General features: G+C 47.0%; 2 long non-coding RNA genes across 2 annotated transcripts; one reads left to right on the top strand and one right to left on the bottom strand.

The window, feature by feature from the left end:
- Positions 1-261: 261 nt before the first annotated feature.
- LOC123443574 lies at positions 262-8905 on the bottom strand. The gene is made up of 3 exons (XR_006630727.1): positions 8295-8905; positions 7342-8138; positions 262-755 (listed from the first exon to the last, which is right to left on the bottom strand). It is a non-coding gene; the product is annotated as an uncharacterized LOC123443574 (long non-coding RNA).
- A 4915-nt stretch (positions 8906-13820) lies between these two features.
- On the top strand, positions 13821-15007 carry LOC123439829. Its single transcript, XR_006630182.1, has 3 exons — positions 13821-14209; positions 14791-14886; positions 14966-15007. It is a non-coding gene; the product is annotated as an uncharacterized LOC123439829 (long non-coding RNA).
- Positions 15008-20498: the final 5491 nt, after the last annotated feature.

Genomic DNA, 20498 nt, shown 5'->3' with positions numbered 1-20498 from the left:
AGCTCGGCCATCGAAAGAGTCCCTTTGTCCATAAAAGGAAATTGACAATGTAATTTGCTTTTTAACTTTTTTATAAATAAAAAGCCATAATGTCTTAATCAAACATTGAAATTAAGTAAGATCCGCTTTTACAATAGGTGTTTTTCAAAACTAGATCTCGTATAAGTTTCTTTTGATAAACTTTTTTATATGCAATTTAGTTCTGTTTGATGCAACTATCTAAAAATCGATGTGCGACTGATAGTTGATGTGCAACATTTTGCCTTCATTTGTTTTATTTGAATTTTGATCCAAGAGAGTTTTTTTTTAAACAAAGAAATGCACCAACAGGTGCCAATATATTCAACTCAAATTCAATGTACATCATGATTACAGAAACTGCTTGGAAGAAAGAGAAAAGGAGACTGCAGAATCTGAGAAAGAAGAGCTGAATAGAAGTTGGAGAAGATAGCAAGGGAGCAGAATCCCTACTGATGAACCACATGACTAAACAGGACAAGGCGGCCTAAAGAAGAAGATGACATGAACTGCCCTTCTCCTACGCAAAGAGCATAGATACACCATGGAAACAACACAAAGAGCAGCTGGACCAAAAGCTTCAGAGAGAAAATTGGGCTCCAATAGCTTGCATCAAGTTCTGAAGAAGATAGAGAACGCAGAACATAGAGATAGTCCAGCCAAGCTCCAAAATCGTTGGCTTAGCTTGCAGATTTACCAACAGGTCTCCTTGCACCTGAAGAAGCCCATTCCTGCAACTGAAATACTACAAGAATAAATGAAGCCGAGTATCTTGAACAGAGAAGAAATGGACAACCAAGAAGCAAAGAGCTAGTAACAGTGCACTGTGTGAATCTTAATACTCCCTCCATTTTTATATATAAGGCCACTATCAAAATTATAATTTGCATATATACAAGGCCACTACACTAATCGATGCAATATTAATGGTGTTTGCCTCGTAGTACTAGTAAAGGGGGACATTAATTATTCCTTGCATGCATGCAAGAGCGAGATTGTTAGCTTGATGTGCACGAGAGAGAAAAATACACATTAATTTACACGGCAAACAAGAAGACAAGATGTCTTACAACAAATTGACTTAAAATGCATTAACTTTTGCCTTGGTACCTGTAATATGGGTTTGTGTCCTTGTATACAAAAATGGAGGGAGTACCAGGTATTTGAAAATTAGAAAGAAGGGATACAATATTGCAAGAATTAGAAGAGTGATTACGAGCAAAGCAACAAATCCAAGTATCCCTATTAGCTTTGTAAACCTGGTAAGCAAGGTTATGGGCAACTCCATTAACTTCTCTAGAAATATGAAACACTTTAGGATTAAGAGCTGCAGAATGTTTGAAGAAATCGGAAAGATCCTTTCTGATATTCCAAGGAATGGAGGGATCCAAGGTGTTGGCCCAAGCAGCACATTTAGCAAGAGTAAGAGAGTCAGTTAGAAAAGTAGAATGCAAAATATTGAGCTGAGAGGCTATATTAGCAGCAAAAGCAAGAGCACTAGATTCAGCCTGCAAAGGAGTGGATGCAGAGGAAGCGGAGGCCTGGATTTGAATATTAATTTCTCCCTGCTCCGAGGGAAGAGAAATATAGATACCAACACGTGTAGCCACATCTCCTCGAGGAAGGCCAGGAACTTTTTTTCTTCTGAAAGCTGCATCAGAGTAATTTTTTGGCCCAACAACTAAAAGATCAGACCTGAGAGAATTACCTGGCAAAAGGAGCTAACTGCTAGTAGGAATGTGTTGAACCTGTTGATTCTTGGTAGAAAGACCAGAAAGAACATCTTGAGGCTCCAAATTCAAAGCACCAGCCATAATGCTAGCTTGATAAGGAAGAGCTTTGTTTCTATCAAAAAGAAAATCATTTCTTGCTTTCCTAAGACACCACAGAAAATTTAGGATATGCGGGATGGAACCGTGTGGGTGATTCATTTGAATGAAAGCAATAAGCACCGAATGCATTGTAGAATGGCCTTGGGTTAAAACATCAGCTTTGAGAAACCAGGGAGAAGAAAACCAGGCCGCATGAGAAAAATTACAAAGGACAAATAGATGAAACTCATCCTCCAGTTGACCACATCGACAACACATTTGAGAAATATGAATCGAGAAACGACCAGCTCGCATACCCGTAGGCAAAGCTTTTCTTAAAAGTCTCCATGCAAAAGTTTGCACCCTAGGAAGCATATTCTTCTGTTTCCAAAATAATTTAAGAAGATTTTTCAAATCCAAAGAAACAACACTAGGGGCATGTCTAGGATTAGCATGGATATCTTGTAAACACAATTTACAAGCAGATTTGGAGGAACAAATACCATTTGGAGTAAGATCCCAACACAACAAATCTGGAATTTCATCATCAACAATATGAGTATGAATAATAATGGAAGCCAAAGGTTGCTGAAAAAGCGAGAAGATGAGAGCTTGATTCCAAATCCTTTGTCCTGGAACCAAGGCAGGGTACACAAAACCAGCGTGTTGAGGAATGAGATGCTCATAAATGGAACTCCAATTACTACACCAAGGAGTGCTCCAAATAGAAATATTACCTTGCGTTATTTGATAGAAAGAATGAGTCTTAAGCTTAGGCAACATTTTAAGAATGGAAGCCCGGAAAGCAGATTTAGGAGGAGTAGTAGTGGCAGTCCAAATGGAAGCATTGGGAAAATATTTAGCTTTAAGCACGAGATACAAATGAGAAGAAGGGGATTTAGCTAACCTCCAAGCAGCACATAAAATCAGACTTTCATTGATGGCCTTCAAGTTCCTAACACCTAGACCTCCTTCGTCTTTGGAGTTGTAAATGTCTTTCCATGCTCTAAGACAAAGACTCTTTGTAGAGTCATTTTCTCGAACACTTGTACACCAAAAATTCCTAATAATAGCCGTATGCTTAGCAATGAATTTCTTAGTGAACAAGATATTAGCCATATAGTAGTCGGGAATGGCCGAGAAAACCGAACGAATTATAAGAAGGCAATTTTTGCAAGAATTTGTCTAGAACAAAGTTATAAGCAAGAACTTTGTTTTTAGCCGGAAGAATCGATGGGTGACCAAGATGAGTAAAATTTGCATCCAAAGAAGAAACTGGGAAAATCTACTTGATGTCGTGCATAGCATTAGGAGAAATATGAGAGCTGAAAAGAATAGCAGATTTAGAGCCTGTTTGGGACTGCTCTGCTCCAAAAAAAACAAGCCAAACGGGGTAGCTCCACGATATGCTGCTCCACAAAAAAACTAGAATTTGGGGTACAACTTCAAAGTTTTTATGAAGCTCCTCAGCGTGTGCTTCAAAAAAGACTAGAAGCTGGAGTTGGGGGAAAATTACCCACCACTGCCACCAGTAAGTGGATACCCCTTCATTTCTTTCACCTCAACCAATCAAATAGATTCTTTTCACCAAATTTTCTATTCTTGAAGCTGGAGCTAGATGGAAGCCAAACATTCTTTTGATAGTGCTATAGCTTTTGTATGAAACTGCTCCAAAGTGAATTTGATGAAGTGAAGCTGATTTTGGTGAATTGAAGCAGTCCCAAACAGACCCTTAGACCAGTTTGGAGTTTGACCAGAAAAAGCACAAAATTGGTTTAAGATTAGCCATGGTGTGAGCTTCTTTCAAAGTGGCATGTCCACAAACCAATAAGTCATCCGCAAATAAAAGAGAGTGAATGGAGGGACAATTTGGTCTAAGAGAGATACCCTGTAAATGATGAGTAGCAAGAGCTTCATTAAGGGCAATGTAGAGTTCATTGATAGCAATAACAAATAAATAAGGAGACATAGGACAACCTTGACGAATACCCTTGGAACTTTTAAATTTTTGAGAAGGCTGTCCATTAATGACAACAGAAAATGTAGGCGAGGAGATGCATGCATGAACTAAACTTATAAAATGACCATGCAACCCTTTCCGAGAAAGAGGAGAAACAATAAAACTCCATTCAAGACGATCAAAAGTTTTAGCAAGATCTATTTTAAGCATGAAAGCGTTATGCTTCCATGATTTCAAGGAGAAAGAGTGAGCAATCTCTTGGGCAATGATGATATTATCACTAATTCTTCTACCCTCAATGAAAGCTTGCTGAGAAGGATCTATATAATCAGGCAGGAGAGGTTTAATCCTGTTAGCAAGCGATTTTGCAATAATTTTATAAACAACATTACAAAGGCACAGAGATGGCGACGCGAACACTACGTTCTACCATCGCCAGTGTGCATACCGCAAACAGAAGAACTGGATACATGGCATCTCTGTCGACGGCGCCGTTATCACTGATCCTAACGACATGGCCGCGGCCACTTTCGAGCACTTTGACAGCCGGATTGGGACGGACATGCAGCGTGACTGCACCATTGGACTGTCGCAATTCATCGAGCCCTCAAACCTGGAAGACCTTGACGCGCCATTCAGCGAGGACGAGATTTGGCAAGCCATCAAAAACATGCCGTCCCGCAAGGCGCCCGGCCCCGACGGCTTCACCGCGGAGTTCCTCCGATCCTGCCGGCAGATCATCAAGCATGACCTCCGATGCGTCTTCAACCAGATTTACGCGCTGCGTGGACGAGGGTTTAGCTGCCTTAACCAGGCGCTAATCACGCTCCTCCCCAAGCGCGTCGAGGCCACTGGCCTGGGTGATTATAGGCCCATAAGCCTAATTCACATCGTCGCCAAGGTCCTGGCCAAGCTGCTTTCGCTCCGCCTAGCTCCCAGGCTCAACAACCTTGTCAGCAACGTCCAAAACGCGTTCATGGTTGTCAGCAACGTCCAAAACGCGTTCATCCCCAGGCGAAGTCTTCACGACAACTTCATCCTAGTGCGTCAATCCGCACGGCTATTGCATCAGCTGGGTGCCCCTCGCGTGCTTCTGAAACTTGACTTGGCACGGGCTTTCGACTCCGTCTCGTGGCCTTTCCTGTTCGAGGTGCTGCGATGCCATGGCTTCGGCAACCGCTTCCTTGGTTGGATCGCCCTTCTCCTGTCGTCGGCCAACACCAAGGTTCTCCTCAACGGCAACCCTGGACCAGCGATTTGGCACCGCCATGGACTGCGCCAAGGTGATCCAGTCTCCCCGCAGCTCTTCGTCCTTGCTGTCGATACGTTGGGCAGGCTCTTTCATCGCGCGGTCAAGCTCCGAGTCATGCAGCAGCTGCATCCGCGCCGCGCCATCCCCACCATATCCCTCTACGCCGACGACGTAATTCTTCTGTGCCACCCCTCGCCGGACGATATCGCGGCGGTGAAGGAGATTCTGCAGCTCTTTGGACGCGCCTCTGGCCTGCACGTGAACTTCCAGAAGAGCGCTGCGGCCCTCATCCGCTGCGACACCGTGGACGCTGCTCATGTTGTTGCGCACCTGGGCTGCCCCATCGTCGAATTCCCGCTTACTTACTTGGGCATCCCGCTCACGCTGCGTCGCCCCACGGCTGCCCAACTGCAACCCGTCGTCGATAAGGTCGCTGGGAAGCTGCCCTCTCGGAAGGCCTGGCTCATGAACAAAGCCGGCCGCCTTGCTTTCGCCAAGGCTGTCTTGAGCGCGATCCCCATTCATCAGCTCCTTGTGCTTGCGCCGCCAAAGAAGACCATCAAACTCTTGGAGAAGATTGAGAGAGGATTCCTTTGGGCTGGCCGCACCGAGGCCCACGGAGGCAATTGTCATGTCAACTGGCGGCGCGTCTGCCGGCCTATCCAGTTTGGGGGCCTCGGCGTTCACGACCTCGAGCGCACTGGCCTCGCCCTTCGCATGCGGTGGCAGTGGCTCAGCCTAGTCGATGATGGCAGGGCCTGGAGCGGCCTTGACCTGCACTTCGCGCCCGAGGAGCGCGCGCTCTTCTTCGCCTCTACTATCATGGCTATCGGCAATGGCCAGCGCGCCCTGTTCTGGGAGGACCGATGGATCAACGGACGTGCGATCCGAGAGATCGCGCCTCTCCTTTTTGATCTCATCCCCAAACGGCGTCGCAAGTCAAGAACTGTTGCGGACGGCCTTCACGCGAACCAATGGGCCGCAGACATTCACGACATGATTGGCATCCCGGAGATTGGAGAATACCTGCGCCTCTGGCACATGCTCGCCGAAACAGCCCTCACTGACGCACCAGACCACATTCGCTGGAAGTGGACCGCGAACGGCGAGTACTCCGCCAAGTCCGCATACCTTGCCACTTTTCAGGGCTCCGCGAGATGCCAAGCTTGGAAACTTACCTGGAAGTGTTCGGCACCGCCTCGGGTGCGCTTCTTCCACTGGCTTGCCAACCTCGATCGGTGCTGGACGGCCGACCGCCTCGCGAGGCGCAACCTGCCGCACCCACAGCGCTGCCCTCTTTGCGATCAGGCTCCGGAGACGATTCATCATCTTCTCCTGGAATGCCCTTTCAGCTGCGAAGTGTGGCACGAGATCCTCTCATGGCTGCGCCTCTCTTGCCCGCTGCCCAACAACGATGCCACTCTCCACGACTGGTGGTGCTCTGCATGACACGACACCCCTAAGCCTATGCACAAGGGATTGGCTTCCGCTGCATTGCTCGTCCCTTGGATGATTTGGAAGCATCGCAACGGATGCGTGTTTGAGGGTGCAACACCGTCGGTTACCTCCCTGGCGGCTACGATTGAGGAAGAGGCCGCCCTCTGGGCCAGAGCGGGCGCCTTGGGGCTCCGGGCCATCTTGCCACAAACATGGGATGTCCACTAGTGTGCATGTACTCACCTTGTAAATATGCCTCCTAGGAGGATTGTACTATAACCCTTCTTTTCAATACAATGAACCACAAAAGTCTTTTGCGTTTTCTCGAAAAAAAACATTACAAAGGCTGGTAGGGCGGTAATCCATAGGGACTTGAGAAACCAACTTCTTAGGAATAAGAGCAATGTTAGTATCATTAACGTGAGGAGGCAGAACACCAATAAGATAAAATTTGATAACAAGTTGGGTAACCTCATCTCCTATCCAATCCCAAGCAGCCAGGTAAAATTCAACATTGAATCTATCCGGCCCTGGAGAAGCATTTAACTTCATATCTTTAAGAATTTGCAAAACCTCATGTTTATCTGGAAGAGCGTAGGTTGGGTCCGAAGGATCATTCGGCCACTGGGTGGACGCATAAGGTCTATCGATAAAACGAAAATAATTGACAAACCTGTTGGTGATAGCAAACGGTTTGAAATGAAGCATTTTAGTCTCATCTTTGATAGAGCAAATAGTATTACGCTTTCTACGCGTAACAACAGCTTGGTGAAAAAACTTAGTATTGCGATCACCAGCCCGAGCCCAATTCTTCTTACTACGTTGTTTATAAAACTGATTCAGCTTAGAGAGTCTGTTCATACCTGACAGTGAGAGCAGCCTCCAATGCATGGTCCTGCTGTTGTGATGGGAGTTGTTGTAGCTGATTAATCTTCCCTTTTAGCTCCAAAAGTTCCGATTGTAGACTTTTTTTTCGTGCACCACACTTTGAGAGAACCTGCCAAAGAAGAAGTCTTGGCTGCAAAAGAGGTTAGAGAACAATTGTTCCAAGCCGATTTAGCAAAATTGGCAAAGTCCTTTTCCATCAACCACCAATTTTCAATTTTGAAAGCTTGCTTAGGCTTAACAAAATTTCCCTCTGTAGACACTAAAATGGAAGTATGATCACTGAGAATAATAGGCAAATTGAGGATTTTAGTATTAGGGTAACACATGCACTACTAGGCATTAACCAAAGAACGATCAAGACGACGGTAAATAGGTTTATAAGTGTGTTGGTTACCTCGCCAAGTGTACGCCGGACCACTAAAACCTATGTCAAAAAAACACAATTTTTAACAATGGACCGAAAAGCTTTCATATACGAAAGTAATTCACATTACCATTACAACCATCCGTATCATACAAGATGTCATTAAGATCACCCATACACATCATGGGCATACCTAGATTATCATACACAAAAGAGGAGATCTGACTCCAAATGGACTAGTTTGCCTATGGTACGGGTCACCGTAAATACAAATCAAACAAAATTGGACCCCAGAAGCAGGATGAACTACATTAGCTAATATATAGCGGAAGGTAGCACTATGAACAGTAATATTTAGATCATCAGTCCACATAAGCCAGAGACCTCCCGAAGCACCTCTAGAGGGAACTACAAAGGCATTAATAACATCAAACCTATTAACAAGATCAACAAAACGAACTTCGGAAGAATTGATTTCTGAGACAAAAGTTACATGCACTTTAGTAGAACGGATCAAGTTGGCCAAGAAGAGCATACAATCATTGCCGAGGCTCCGGCCCATACCTCAGCAATTCCAAGCAATGGCCCTCATGGCGCCAGAGGAGCGTTCGGGCCATGCGCTGTTGCCCGATTGACGTCCGTAGTTTCTCCTAGTAGAACTTGCGTGAGATGCAGAGTATTAAGAGCACTAGTAGCTTTATACTCACCTTGAACCTGAACGTCATCTGATAGTGAGATGCCACCGGTGCGAGGAGCTTCTACACCAAGAGAAGTCAAGAAGAAAACAGATGGCAGCATTGTGCCACAAAAGAGGAAGGGTGCAACTACTCGAACAAGGAGAAAAGCAGGGTAAGGGGACAACAATCGGAGAGATGATATGGAGGAGGGGGGAGGAGAAACCGGCTCCGGCCAGGAGGGCCAGCGACAGCCTGAATCAGGCTGGAACTAGCAGGTGTGGACGGGATCTAGGAGGGATGAGACCGAGAGAGAATAGGCAGCAGAGAGAGAGAGAGGATAGAGAGGATTAGGCGAGAAAGAAAGGGACACCTAGGCAGGAGGAGGCAGCGAAGAACCCGACCGGCAGAATCGATGGAGCCCAAGACTCACCAGCAAAATAAAATGAGAGAAGGGGATCTGGAAGGGGAAGACAGGAAGAGGAAGAGAGGAGCAGCAGAAGAGAACGAGCGAGGAGGGATTAGAGCATCTCCAACACCCGCGCTAACAGCATCTCCAACACCCGCGCTATACAAGCGCCGCGCCGTAAAAAAGGCAGTTTTAGCGCGCGCGCGACGCGGCGGGCAGCTCCAGCGAACGCGCAAAAACGGCGCGCGCGCCATTTTCAATTCAGCGCGCTGGCCGAAACGCAATCCCGCGCCCGTTATTTGCTGCGCCGGCTCGCGCGCGCGCGACTCTCTCGCGCTCGCCACTGCTCTCTCCCGCGCTCGCTCGCTCCCTCCTCCACTCTCGCGACCGCGCCGCCGCCCCCGTCCGACCGCGCCGCCGCCGCCGCTCGCGCCCCCGGCGACCGTTCAGCGCTTCCCCGGCCTATCCCCGCGCCGCCGTCGCCGCCCGCGCCCGCCGGCGACCACTCAAGCGCTTCCCCGGTCTGTCTCCGCTGCGGCCGCCGCGTCGCGCCCCCCGGCGACCGTTCCAGGCGCTTCCCCGGCCTCCCCGCGCCGCCGCGCTTCCGCCCCACTCCCTCCTAGTCCGGCCGGCCCTCGCGCGCCTCCGACGTCCGAGGAACAGCGCCCGAGGGCTCGCTGCCGCGCCGCGCCCGCAAGGTGTTCGATGAAACGCCTACAAGGTATGTATTGCTCCAAACTATGAATTTGGTGCATGTTTTGAATTGTAGTTTTGATAGTATAGTATTGAACATTGTAGATGAGTTCGTCGTATGATTCTTTCGAAGAAGAATTTGATATGGAAGAGGAGGAGGATCTTGCAATGATCATAGCTATGCATATCAATAAAAAACCGAAGCACGGTGGTTCGGTTATGGGTCGGGATAAAATTTGGAGAGATAGGATTGATGCCCATAACAGATTGATGAAGAACTATTTCGTGGAGAATCCCACATACCCGGAGTCGTATTTTCGTCGCCGGTTTAGGATGAGCACAGACTTGTTCAAGCGCATTGCAGAGAAACTAGCGAGCCATGACCGGTTTTTCCAGCAAAGGAGGAATGCCGCCGGAGAGCTCGGGCATAGCACCTTTCTGAAGGTGACAGCCGCTTTGCGTATGTTGGCATATGGTATCCCGACCGATCTAGTTGATGATCACTTGGCTATGGGTGAGAGCCAAGCCATCATGTGTGTCAAGCGCTTTGCAGTGGGAATTGTGCAAGTGTTTGACGAGGAGTATTTGAGATCTCCCACTGCTGAAGACGCCGCAAGGCTATTGGCGATGAACAAATCTCGCGGCTTTCCTGGCATGCTTGGCTCAATAGATTGCATGCATTGGAGTTGGAAGAATTGTCCAAAGGCATGGCATGGACAATTCCACGGCCAAAAAAAGGGTTCCACTATAATCCTTGAAGCGGTGGCCGATCAGGAGACTTGGATTTGGCATGCATTCTTTGGAATGCCTGGATCTTTGAATGACATCAATGTTGTCAACCGGTCACCACTGATGAATAAGATTGCGAATGGTGAGTTGCCACCGGTGCAGTTTGTAGCAAATAGCCATACGTACAACTATGGCTATTATCTAGCGGATGGCATCTATCCAAAGTGGCAAACCTTCGTGAAGCCGTTGAAAAAGGCAGAAGGTAAGAAAAATCTTGATTTCCACAATGCTCAGGCGGCTGCTAGAAAAGATGTGGAGAGAGCATCTGGGATTTTGCAAGCCCAATTTGCTATTGTGAGAGGACCGGCTAGATTTTGGGATCAAAAAATGCTTTGGTACATCATGCACGCTTGTGTGATCATGCACAACATGATCATCGAGAATGAGCGTGGCCAAGATTTAGACTACTCACAGTATGAGCTCTTGAGACATCCCGTGCGAGTGCGACGGAGGGCTGAAAGGGTAGCCCGTTTTGTTGCCTCCTATCATGCCATTCGGCGTCCCGCAACGCACAATGATCTTCAGAAGGATCTGATTGAAGAGTGGTGGGCATGGCATGGACGACAAAGAGCATGATTTGATTGCATTATTTGTATTGTATTGTTCATGAACTATTGGTTGTGTTTATTGTATTTGTTGTACTGAACGATAAACTATTTGTTTGAGTTGTAATAACTATTTATTGTTGATTTATTTTGTTTGTTTGATGGTTTTTCTCCTATTTTTTGAAATTATATGTTGTTTGTGCTTGCTGCGCGCGCTGCATTTTTGGGCACCGCTGGAGCGGCGCGCGCGCGCTGCATTATAGCGCGGCTGTTGGAGCCGGCGCCTATCCCCGCGCTAAAACAGCCGAAGCGCGCGCGGCAAATGCATTTTTTGGGCGCGGCGCGTAGCGCGGCTGTTGGAGATGCTCTAAACTAACGCCGCGCCGTAAAATAGACCGTTTTAGCGCGCGCAACGCAGCGGGTAGCTCCAGCGGCCGCGCAAAAACGGCGCGCGCGGCATATGCAGTTCAGCGCGCTGGCCGAAACGCAATCGCGCGCCGCTTATTTGCTGCGCCAGCTCCCGCGCGCTGGACTCTCCCGCGCTTGCTCCTCCACTCTCGCGCGCTCGCTCCCCACTTCCACCCCCATCCGGCCGCGCCGCCGCCGCCGCCGCTCGCGCCCCCCGGCGACCGTTCAGGCGCTTCCCCGGCCTATCCCCGCGCCGCCGTCGTCGCCCGGGCCCCCCGGCGATCGTTCAGGCGCTTCCCCGGTCTATCTTCGCTGCCGCCGCCGCCCGCGCCCCCCGGCGACCGTTCAGGCGCTTCCTCGGCCTCCCCGCGCCGCCGCGCTTCCGCCCCACCCCATCCTAGTCCCGCCAGCCCTCGCACGCCTCCGTCGTCCGAGGAACAGCGCCCGAGCGCTCGCTGCATGTATATGTGGTTTGTGCGTGCTGCGCGCGCTGTGTTTTTCGGCGTTGCTAGAGCGACGTGCGCTGCATTATAGCGCGGCCGTTGGAGCCAGCGTCTATCCCCGCGCTAAATCAGCCAAAGCACGCACGGCAAACATATTTTTTAGGCGCGACGCGAAGCGCGGCTGTTAAAGATGCTCTTAGGAAACATGGGGCGAGAGAGGAGATCATCAAGGCAAGGGGGGAGAAGAAACGGCATCACGCCGGTCGCCGGACCATCGCTAGAAATCGCCAAAGTCATCACTCTCGGTGGAGTCGCTGGATTCATTGGCAGTATGTTTATTGATTGATTCGTACACGCTCCAAGGGACTTTGAGCAAGTCAAGGACCAAAAGAGAGACTTGGAAGTTTCACCAAAATTCATTTCCATTATTTCAAAAGAAAAATAAAGAGAGAAGATAAAATGACTTCTTCAAAAATAAAAAAAGAAGTATTGGAAAGTGAACTTGAAATCAAAGTATATTTATTGGGTTTTTATTTGCAAATTAATTTAACACAAATTTTGTTAGCATAACAAAAATGATTATTTTTTAAAATTTGCTTTTAGCCCAGGTTTTTTTTCACCTAATTCCATTTATTAGGAGGGATTTATGTGATTTTTTTTATTTTTAGGACCATTTTATTTTCATGGCAAAAAAAAGATTTTTTTTAAAAAAGGGGCCTTGCCACTGTTGGCCGAGCGAGGCCGGCCGAGCCATCCCAGCCAAACATAGTGAAACGAGGAGACAACGCTCCAAGGCCCCCCCCTGCCACCTCCCACGTACAGGAGCGACTCCCTTCCGTTTTTTCCCACGTGTGCCTCTCTCTCTCTTTTCTAATAAAGGGACACATACCCTATCTTCTCCGTTACGAGAACGAATAAGAGTCCACCTCCTACACGCGCGTGAACCGACGTCGACTTCGGTTCATCCTCATCGAAAATCCTATCTTCAGATGTCCCCTGCCCCTAGTTTTTTGTCCTATAAATACCTACGACTCTCCTCGACCGATTCCTCCAAACCCCCAACGGCCGAAACCACCTCTACTCGAAGCTCTCGTCGTTTGGATCTTGTCACACACGCTGTAGTTCATCACTGGATTCCGACGCCGGTAAGCCATCCCGAGCCTCCCTTTTCTGTAGTTCGATTATTCTTGACCCTAGATTCTTTTTGACATGATCTTGCGACCCCTATCCATCTACACCCACCGCCTCGATCTCGCAACGCCGCGGAGTTCACCTCGACGCCCCGCTCATCTCCATCATCCGAGTTCCACCAACGCCAAAACTCGATCACTCTTGATCTACTACACGCGTCGGACATCATGGCCGCGCCGTCGAGGACCAGAGCCCCGCCACCCACCTTCCTCTTCTTCCCTCCCACGTCATGTTCCCTCCTCGGTTCATGATTTGTTTTTGTTATCGAATCCTTATAGATCGGTTTTCCCCCGATCTAGATCGAACCGACTAGCAGTTGTCTTTCAGTTAGCTGTTATGTCCCAAAATCATTAAGGATCGGCCATCCACTTTTTAGCACCACAACAAACACCCAACAGCCACTCATACCGTGCCACTTGACGTCTGCTCGGAATTTCACGTTTTCATAAAAAAATCGTTTTCAGATTGGATCTCAAATTTATTTTTTATATCTTTAGTTCTACAACTCTAATTTAGATGATTCTTTTTCCTACGGTTTCATAAAAATCCCATCTATCCAGAAAACCAAACGAAAGTTATTTTTGAAGGTTTTAAAATTCGAATTCGTACATATTTGTACACGAACTTCATTAAGCCATAACTTCAGTTTCGTAACTCCCCCCTCCCAAGAGGAGACATCTCAGTCCCCCACCAACGGGTCCTACACCCTCCCCCACCGGCGTCATCTCAGTCCACCGTCGAGGTCTTCCTCGTGCTCCTCCACCAACTCCTTAGGCCTGACCACGCGGCAGCGCAACCCTCCTTCGACCCAACTCTATGGCGTCCATTACCTCGCAACGCCGACCGGCCGCTCCTCCATCCTCGCCCGACGCACGATCCATGTCCTACGCCTGCACCCCTTCGGGGCCCTTCCAACGCCACCAATCACGTTGTATGTGTATTTTGTTCTCAGTTCTTTCTTGAACTCAGATCTCATCAATGATGCCTTGATCAGTTTGATTGCATTATAGTATATGTTTGCAGTGTGTGAGAGGTATGTATTAGATATCCTATGTACAAATCAAATATTAAGATTGCATTATACATCTTTGTACTGTGACTATGTATCATTGGTGGCACTAATTTGTGTTGTTGCATTTTATTTCATGGGTAATTGGATCTGTCGACGGGAGGGAGAGGGCGGGGGGTCACCATGAGATAGGGGAAGTCATTGCAAAAGGGAGAATGGGATGGATTGATTGGTCCCATGGTTTAAGGCGAGAAGAGTCGATCGAATGGAGAGGCCAGGCCCGTTGAGGCAACGCAGGCTGACTCCATGGCTGCTTAGGTGAGCAAGATTGCTCCGCCAGGTTTGAAGTAAGCAGCAGGTAGATCAGACGACACCAACCAGTGGAGGAGTCTTCACTTATGGATTCATACTTTCTCAACTAGGACTTGATATATAACATCATCCTGGGGATTGTTACATTTTGCAATGTCACTTTTTAAATGTGTGCCCCTTCTCCAGCTCACTGGAGCTCCGTTGAATGACCATGTAGTAACATGTACAGAACCAAGGCATCTCCATGGGCCAACATGTGATCCTGCCGCATAAATCTTCCATGATTCTACAAGCCTACACACTTGAATTTGATTGTCTACAACCAACAACAGTTCTTGTGATGACACCATATCAAACCCGTTTCGAGGGCCACTATAAAAATGGATATGCGTGCAGGTTAGAACAATAGCAGTAGTAAGTGTTGTTAGCTAGGTTCAGTCACCATTCGATGGTCTTTTCTTTGTCGTGAATTGTTGTAGTATGAACGCTTTATCACTATGGACATTCGATCTAATTAAAATGCGTATGGTTGCTGAAGTTGATACCTTTTTTGACAGTGTTGAAGTTGATATTTTGCTTGTTTGCAGGTCGTAAGATTGTACATAAGAGATGTGGACTGAGTGTGTGTACCCAATGCACAATGTGGAATTCTCGGTGATCGGCACCACTGCATACAAGCTTAGGTTGCCTTTTATTTTTCTTTGTACTTTTGGAAACAAAAAGCTTGAAGCAATAATTCAGGTCTCACTATATTCTGTCTAGCTTTATGGAAGAGATGCGTGAGAAGTTCAGACGCTTGAAGCAAGGAGGATCTTCTGTGTACAAGTACAATGTCGAGTTCCATGAGCTGGCTCGGTATGCTAAACAGGACATCCCAGATCAAAAGAGCAAGATTTATCAGTTCAGAGGTGGTGTGAAGGAAGACTTGCAGTTGGCCCTTGCCTTGCACGATCCCCATGAGTTCGATAAGTTCTACAACTTGGCTCTCAAGGCTGAAGCAGCTTTGCTCAAAGTGGAGAATTTGAGGAAGCATTTCAGAGATTCCAGTTCCTCGTCCTCAACTCAGGTGGTCCACAAGCAGCAGCAATATTGGGTGTCTCCTCCTCCTCGACAAATTCAACAGTTCAAGCAGTCAGGTGGTCGTGGTTCTTCCCACCCACCCAACCTAGCTTCCAGCAGAGGTTTCAACAGCAGAAGGAAGGGAATCCTCAAGTGCAATTTCGTCCGCTGTCAGAGATCACTTTTCACAAGTGTGGGCAGAAGGGTCACTACTCCAACAAGTGCACCACTCAGCAGCGTCTTCCTCCCGCTCCTCAAGTGAAGCCTCCAGGCAATGCAATGGTGAAGTTCAATCCCAAGTCTGCGAGAGTCAATATGGTGAATGCAGCAGAAGGAGAGAACTCCTCAGATGTGATAATGGGTAATCTCTTGGTTAATGATATTCCTGCAAAGGTTCTGTTTGATCCTGGTGCTTCTCATTCATTCATGTCTAGACAGTTCTTTTTTGAGCATGATTTTGATTCTGAGTATTTGAGCAAGGCCTTGCGTGTGGTTTCACCTGGCTCTCTCATGAGCGCCAACAAGGTCGTTCGGGATGTCTCTGTCAAGATGTGCGACTATTCCTTCGCGGCTTCTCCAATTGTTCTTGGCAAGTCTGATATTGATCTGATCCTTGGGATGGATTGCCTGGATATGAACAAGGCATTTCTTGATTGTCAAGCTAAAGAAGTCAAGCTAACTGATCCTTCGAAGGATGTGATTATCTTCGCGGCACATGATGACACAATCCGTCTGCTTTCCTTAAATGAGAAGGGTGAGATCTCTCCAATTTCTCAAGTCCCAGTGGTCTGTGAGTATGAAGATGTCTTTCCGGAAGAACTGCGAGGAATGCCTCCGCACCGAGCAGTTGAGTTCGTAATTGAGCTTGAACCGGGTACTGAAACAGTATGCAAGCGGCCGTATAAACTGGGTCCAGAAGAGCTGAAAGAGTTGAAGAACCATCTTGATGAGCAAGAGCGTCTAGGTCTGATGACCAAGCTCATCTCCTTGGGGTTGTGGAGTTCTTTTTGTCAAGAAGAAGGATGGCACGGACCGACTCTGTGTCGATTACCGTCCATTGAATAAAAAGACGATGAGAAACAAGTATGCATTTCCCAACATCAATGAGTTGTTCGAGCAATTGAAAGGGGCTAGTATCTTCTCTCAGCTTGATCTCGGGATGGGCTATCATCAGATTCGCATTCGTGAAGAGGACATTCCCAAGACTGCCTTGAGGACAAGCTTTGGCTCGTATGAGTACACGGTGATGTATTTTGGTCTCGCAAATGCTCCACCGACCTTCTGTCAGATCATTCAAGAATGAATTTGTCTTGTTGTATCTTGATGACATTCTGGTCTTTTCTGAAACTGAGGAAGAGCATGAAGAACATCTCCGGCTTGTGCTTGATAAGCTAAGAGAGTAAAATAACTATGCTAAGTTTTCCAAATGTGAATTCTGGTTGAAGGAAGTTGTGTACCTTGGACACATCATCTCTGCTGAGGGCATCAACGTTGACCCATCAAAGTTGCAGGCCATTGTTGAGTGGGAACCTTCTCAGAATGTGAAGCAGCTTCGAAGCTTTCTCGGGCTTGCAAGCTATTGCAGAAGATTCGTTGAGAATTTCTCCAAGATTACTAAGCCTCTGTCAAGCCTTATTCAAAAGAGTGTGAAGTTTGTCTGGTCTCCAGAGTGTCAGTTGGCCTTCGACACACTCAAAGAGAAGCTCACTTCTACTCCAGTCTTGACTCCTCCTAATGATTCCAAGTCTTATCAAGTGTTCTGTGATGCCTCTCTTCAAGGTCTTGGTGCAGTTCTGATGCAAGAAAAGAAAGTGGTAGCTTATACCTCCAGGCAGTTGAAGCCAAGTGAGAAGAATTACCCCACTTATGATCTTGAGTTGGCGGCAGTGGTACATGCTCTGATGACTTTGAGACATCTCTTGTTGGGCAGACAGGTTGAGGTCTACACCGATCACAAGAGTCTCAAATACATCTTCACCCAGCCTAGTGTCAATCTTCGGCAAACTCGTTGGGTGGAAATGATCCAAGATTATAATTCGAGTGTTGACTACACCCCGGGCAAGGCTAATGTTATTGCAGATGCTTTGAGCAGGAAGGCTTACTGCAACAACCTCATTCTGTAACCTCTCCAGCCTGATCTTTGTGAGTCATTCAAGAAGCTCAACCTTCAGATGGTGCCCCAGGGATTACTTGCGAATCTCCAGGTTTCTCCTACCTTGGAAGACCAAATCCGCCAAGTTCAGCTTCTTGATGCTATGGTGAAGAAAGTGAAGATTGGCTTGGCAAAGAGCATTCCGAAATATAAGTGTTTCCGTGTTGATGACAGAGATACCATGTTCTTCGATGATCGCCTTGTCGTTCTGAAAGGGGAGCTCAGGAAGGTTATCATGGAAGAAGCCCATAATTCCCTTCTCTCAATACATCCAGGATGTTCCAAAATGTATCAGGATTTGAAGCAAACCTTCTAGTGGACTTGCATGAAGCGTGAAATTGCTGAGTATGTGAACGAGTGTGACGTTTGTCGCAGAGTGAAAGCAGAGCATCAACGTCCAGCATGCCTCCTCATCCTTCGCACATACCTGAGTGGAAATTTGATCATGTTGAGATGGATTTTGTCACTGGGTTTTCGAACTTCCACTCAAGGAGTCTCTCTCGGCAGCTCAGCTTGCAGAGTTGTATACGTCAAGGATAGTCTCATTGCATGGTGTTCCAATGCTGATATCTTTGGATCGCGGAAGCATTTTCACTGGGATTCATTTCAGTCTACGATGGGTACTAAGATCCGTTTCAGCACAACTTTCCACCCTAAGACAAGTGGTCAAGTTGAGAGAGTCAATCAGATCCTTCAAGATATGCTCAGAGCTTGTGTGATTTCTTTTGGTATGAAGTGGGAAGGTTGCCTACCATTTGTCGAGTTCTCATACAACAACAACTTTCAAGCAAGCTCAGGCAAGGTGATACGTCCATTTTGCATCATGCTTTCATGTTGATATTTATCGCTTTATGGGCTGTTATTTTACCTTGTGGTACCATACTTATGCCTTTTCTCTCTTATTTTGCAAGGTTTATTTGAAGAGGGAGAGTACCGGCAGCTGGAATTCTGGACTGGAAAAGGAGCAAGTCTGAGTCCTCTATTCTGCACAACTCCAAATGCCCTGAAAATCAACGTGGAATTTTTTGGGATTATATAAAACATACTCGGCGAAAGACGTACCAGAGGGGAGCTACCAGGGCCACACAAGCCTGGTAGCCGCCACCCCCTTGGTGGCGGCTACACGGCTTGTGGGCTCCCTGACGGCCCACTGGCCCCCTCTTTTTCTATATGAAGGGTTTCGTTCCAGAAAAAATCAAGGAGGAGCTTTTTCGTGGTTTCGCCATCGCCACAAGGCCGAACTTGAGCAGATCCAATCTAGAGCTCCGGCAGGACGATCCTGCCGGGGAAACTTCCCTCCCGGAGGGGGAAATCGTCGTCATCGTCATCACCAACACTCCTCTTGTCGGAGGGGAGTCATCTCCATCAACATCTTCATCAGCACCATCTCCTCTCCAAACCCTAGTTCATCTCTTGTAACCAATCTCCATCTCGCGACTCCGATTGGTACTTGTAAGGTTGCTACTAGTGTTGATTACTCTTTGTAGTTGATGCTAGTTGGATTACCTGGTGGAAGAGTTTATGTTCAGATCCTTGATGCTATTCATTACACGTCTGATCATGATTATGATTATGCTTTGCGAGTAGTTACTTTTGTTCGTGAGGACATGGGATAAGTCATGCTGATAATAGTCATGTGAATTTGGTATTCGTTCGGTATTTTGATATGTTGTATGTTGTCTTTTCCTCTAGTGGTGTTATGTGAACGTCGACTACATAACACTTCACCATGTTTGGGCCTAGAGGAAGGCATTGTGGAGTAGTAAGTAGATGATGGGTTGCTAGAGTGACAGAAGCTTAAACCCTAGTCTATGCGTTGCTTCGTAAGGGCCTGATTTGGATCCACTAGTTTAATGCTATGGTTAGACGTTGTCTTAATTCTTCTTTCATAGTTGCGGATGCTTGCGAGAGGGGTTAATCATAAGTGGGATGCTTGTCCAAGTAAGGGCAGTACCCAAGCGCCGGTCCACCCACATATCAAACTATCAAAGTAACGAACGTGAATCACATGAACATGATGAAACTAGCATGATAGAAATTCCCGTGTGTCCTCAGGAGCGTTTTTCCTCCTATAAGATTTTGTTCAGGCTTGTCCCTTGCTACAAAAGGGATTGGGCCACTTGCTGCACCGTTGCCACTACTTGTTACTTGTTACTTTTCACTTGCTATGTTTCACCTTGCTACACCATCACTTGTTACCGCTACTTGCTCTGAAAACTGTTTATCAGAGCCTTCTGCTCCTCGTTGGATTCGACACTCTTACTTATCGAAAGGACTACGATTGATCCCCTATAATTTTGGGTCATCAAGACTCTTTTCTGGCGCCGTTGCTGGGGAGTGAAGCGGCTTTGGTAAGTGGAATTTGGTAAGGAAACATTTATATACTGTGCTGAAATTTGTTGTCACTTGTCACTATGGAAACTGTTCCTTTGAGGAATTTGTTCGGGTTATCTTCATCACGAACGGAAGCACGAGGAGTTGTTCCTCAACCTGAGGTACCTACTGAAAATATCTTTTATGAAATTCCTTCGTGTATGCTTGAGAAACTGCTGGCTAATCCTTTTACAGGAGATGGATCTTCACATCCAGACTTGCATCTGATCTATGTAGATGAAGTTTGTGGTTTATTTAAGCTTGCAGGTTTGCCCGAGGATGAGGTAAAGAAGAAAGTCTTTCCTTTATCTTTGAAGGATAATGCGTTGACATGGTATAGGCTATGTGATGATACTGGATCATGGGACTACAATCGGTTGAAATTGGAATTTCATCAAAAGTTCTATCCTATACATTTAGTACATCGTGATCGGAATTATATTTATAACTTTTGGCCTCGTGACAGGGAAAGCATAGCTCAAGCTTGGGGGAGGCTTAAATCAATGTTATATTCATGCCCCAATCATGAGCTCTCGAGAGAAATTATCACTCAAAACTTTTATGCTCGGCTTTCTCATGAAGATCATACCATGCTTGACACTTCTTGTACCGGTTCTTTTATGAAGAAGGATATTGATCACAAGTGGAATTTATTGGAAAGAATCAAACGCAATTATGAAGATTGGGAGCTTGAAGAAGGTAAGGAGTCAG

Source organism: Hordeum vulgare, chromosome 3H, assembly GCF_904849725.1.
Source record: "Hordeum vulgare subsp. vulgare chromosome 3H, MorexV3_pseudomolecules_assembly, whole genome shotgun sequence".
NCBI classification, from domain to species: domain Eukaryota; kingdom Viridiplantae; phylum Streptophyta; class Magnoliopsida; order Poales; family Poaceae; genus Hordeum; species Hordeum vulgare.
This window is presented reverse-complemented; position numbering and strand designations above follow the sequence as displayed.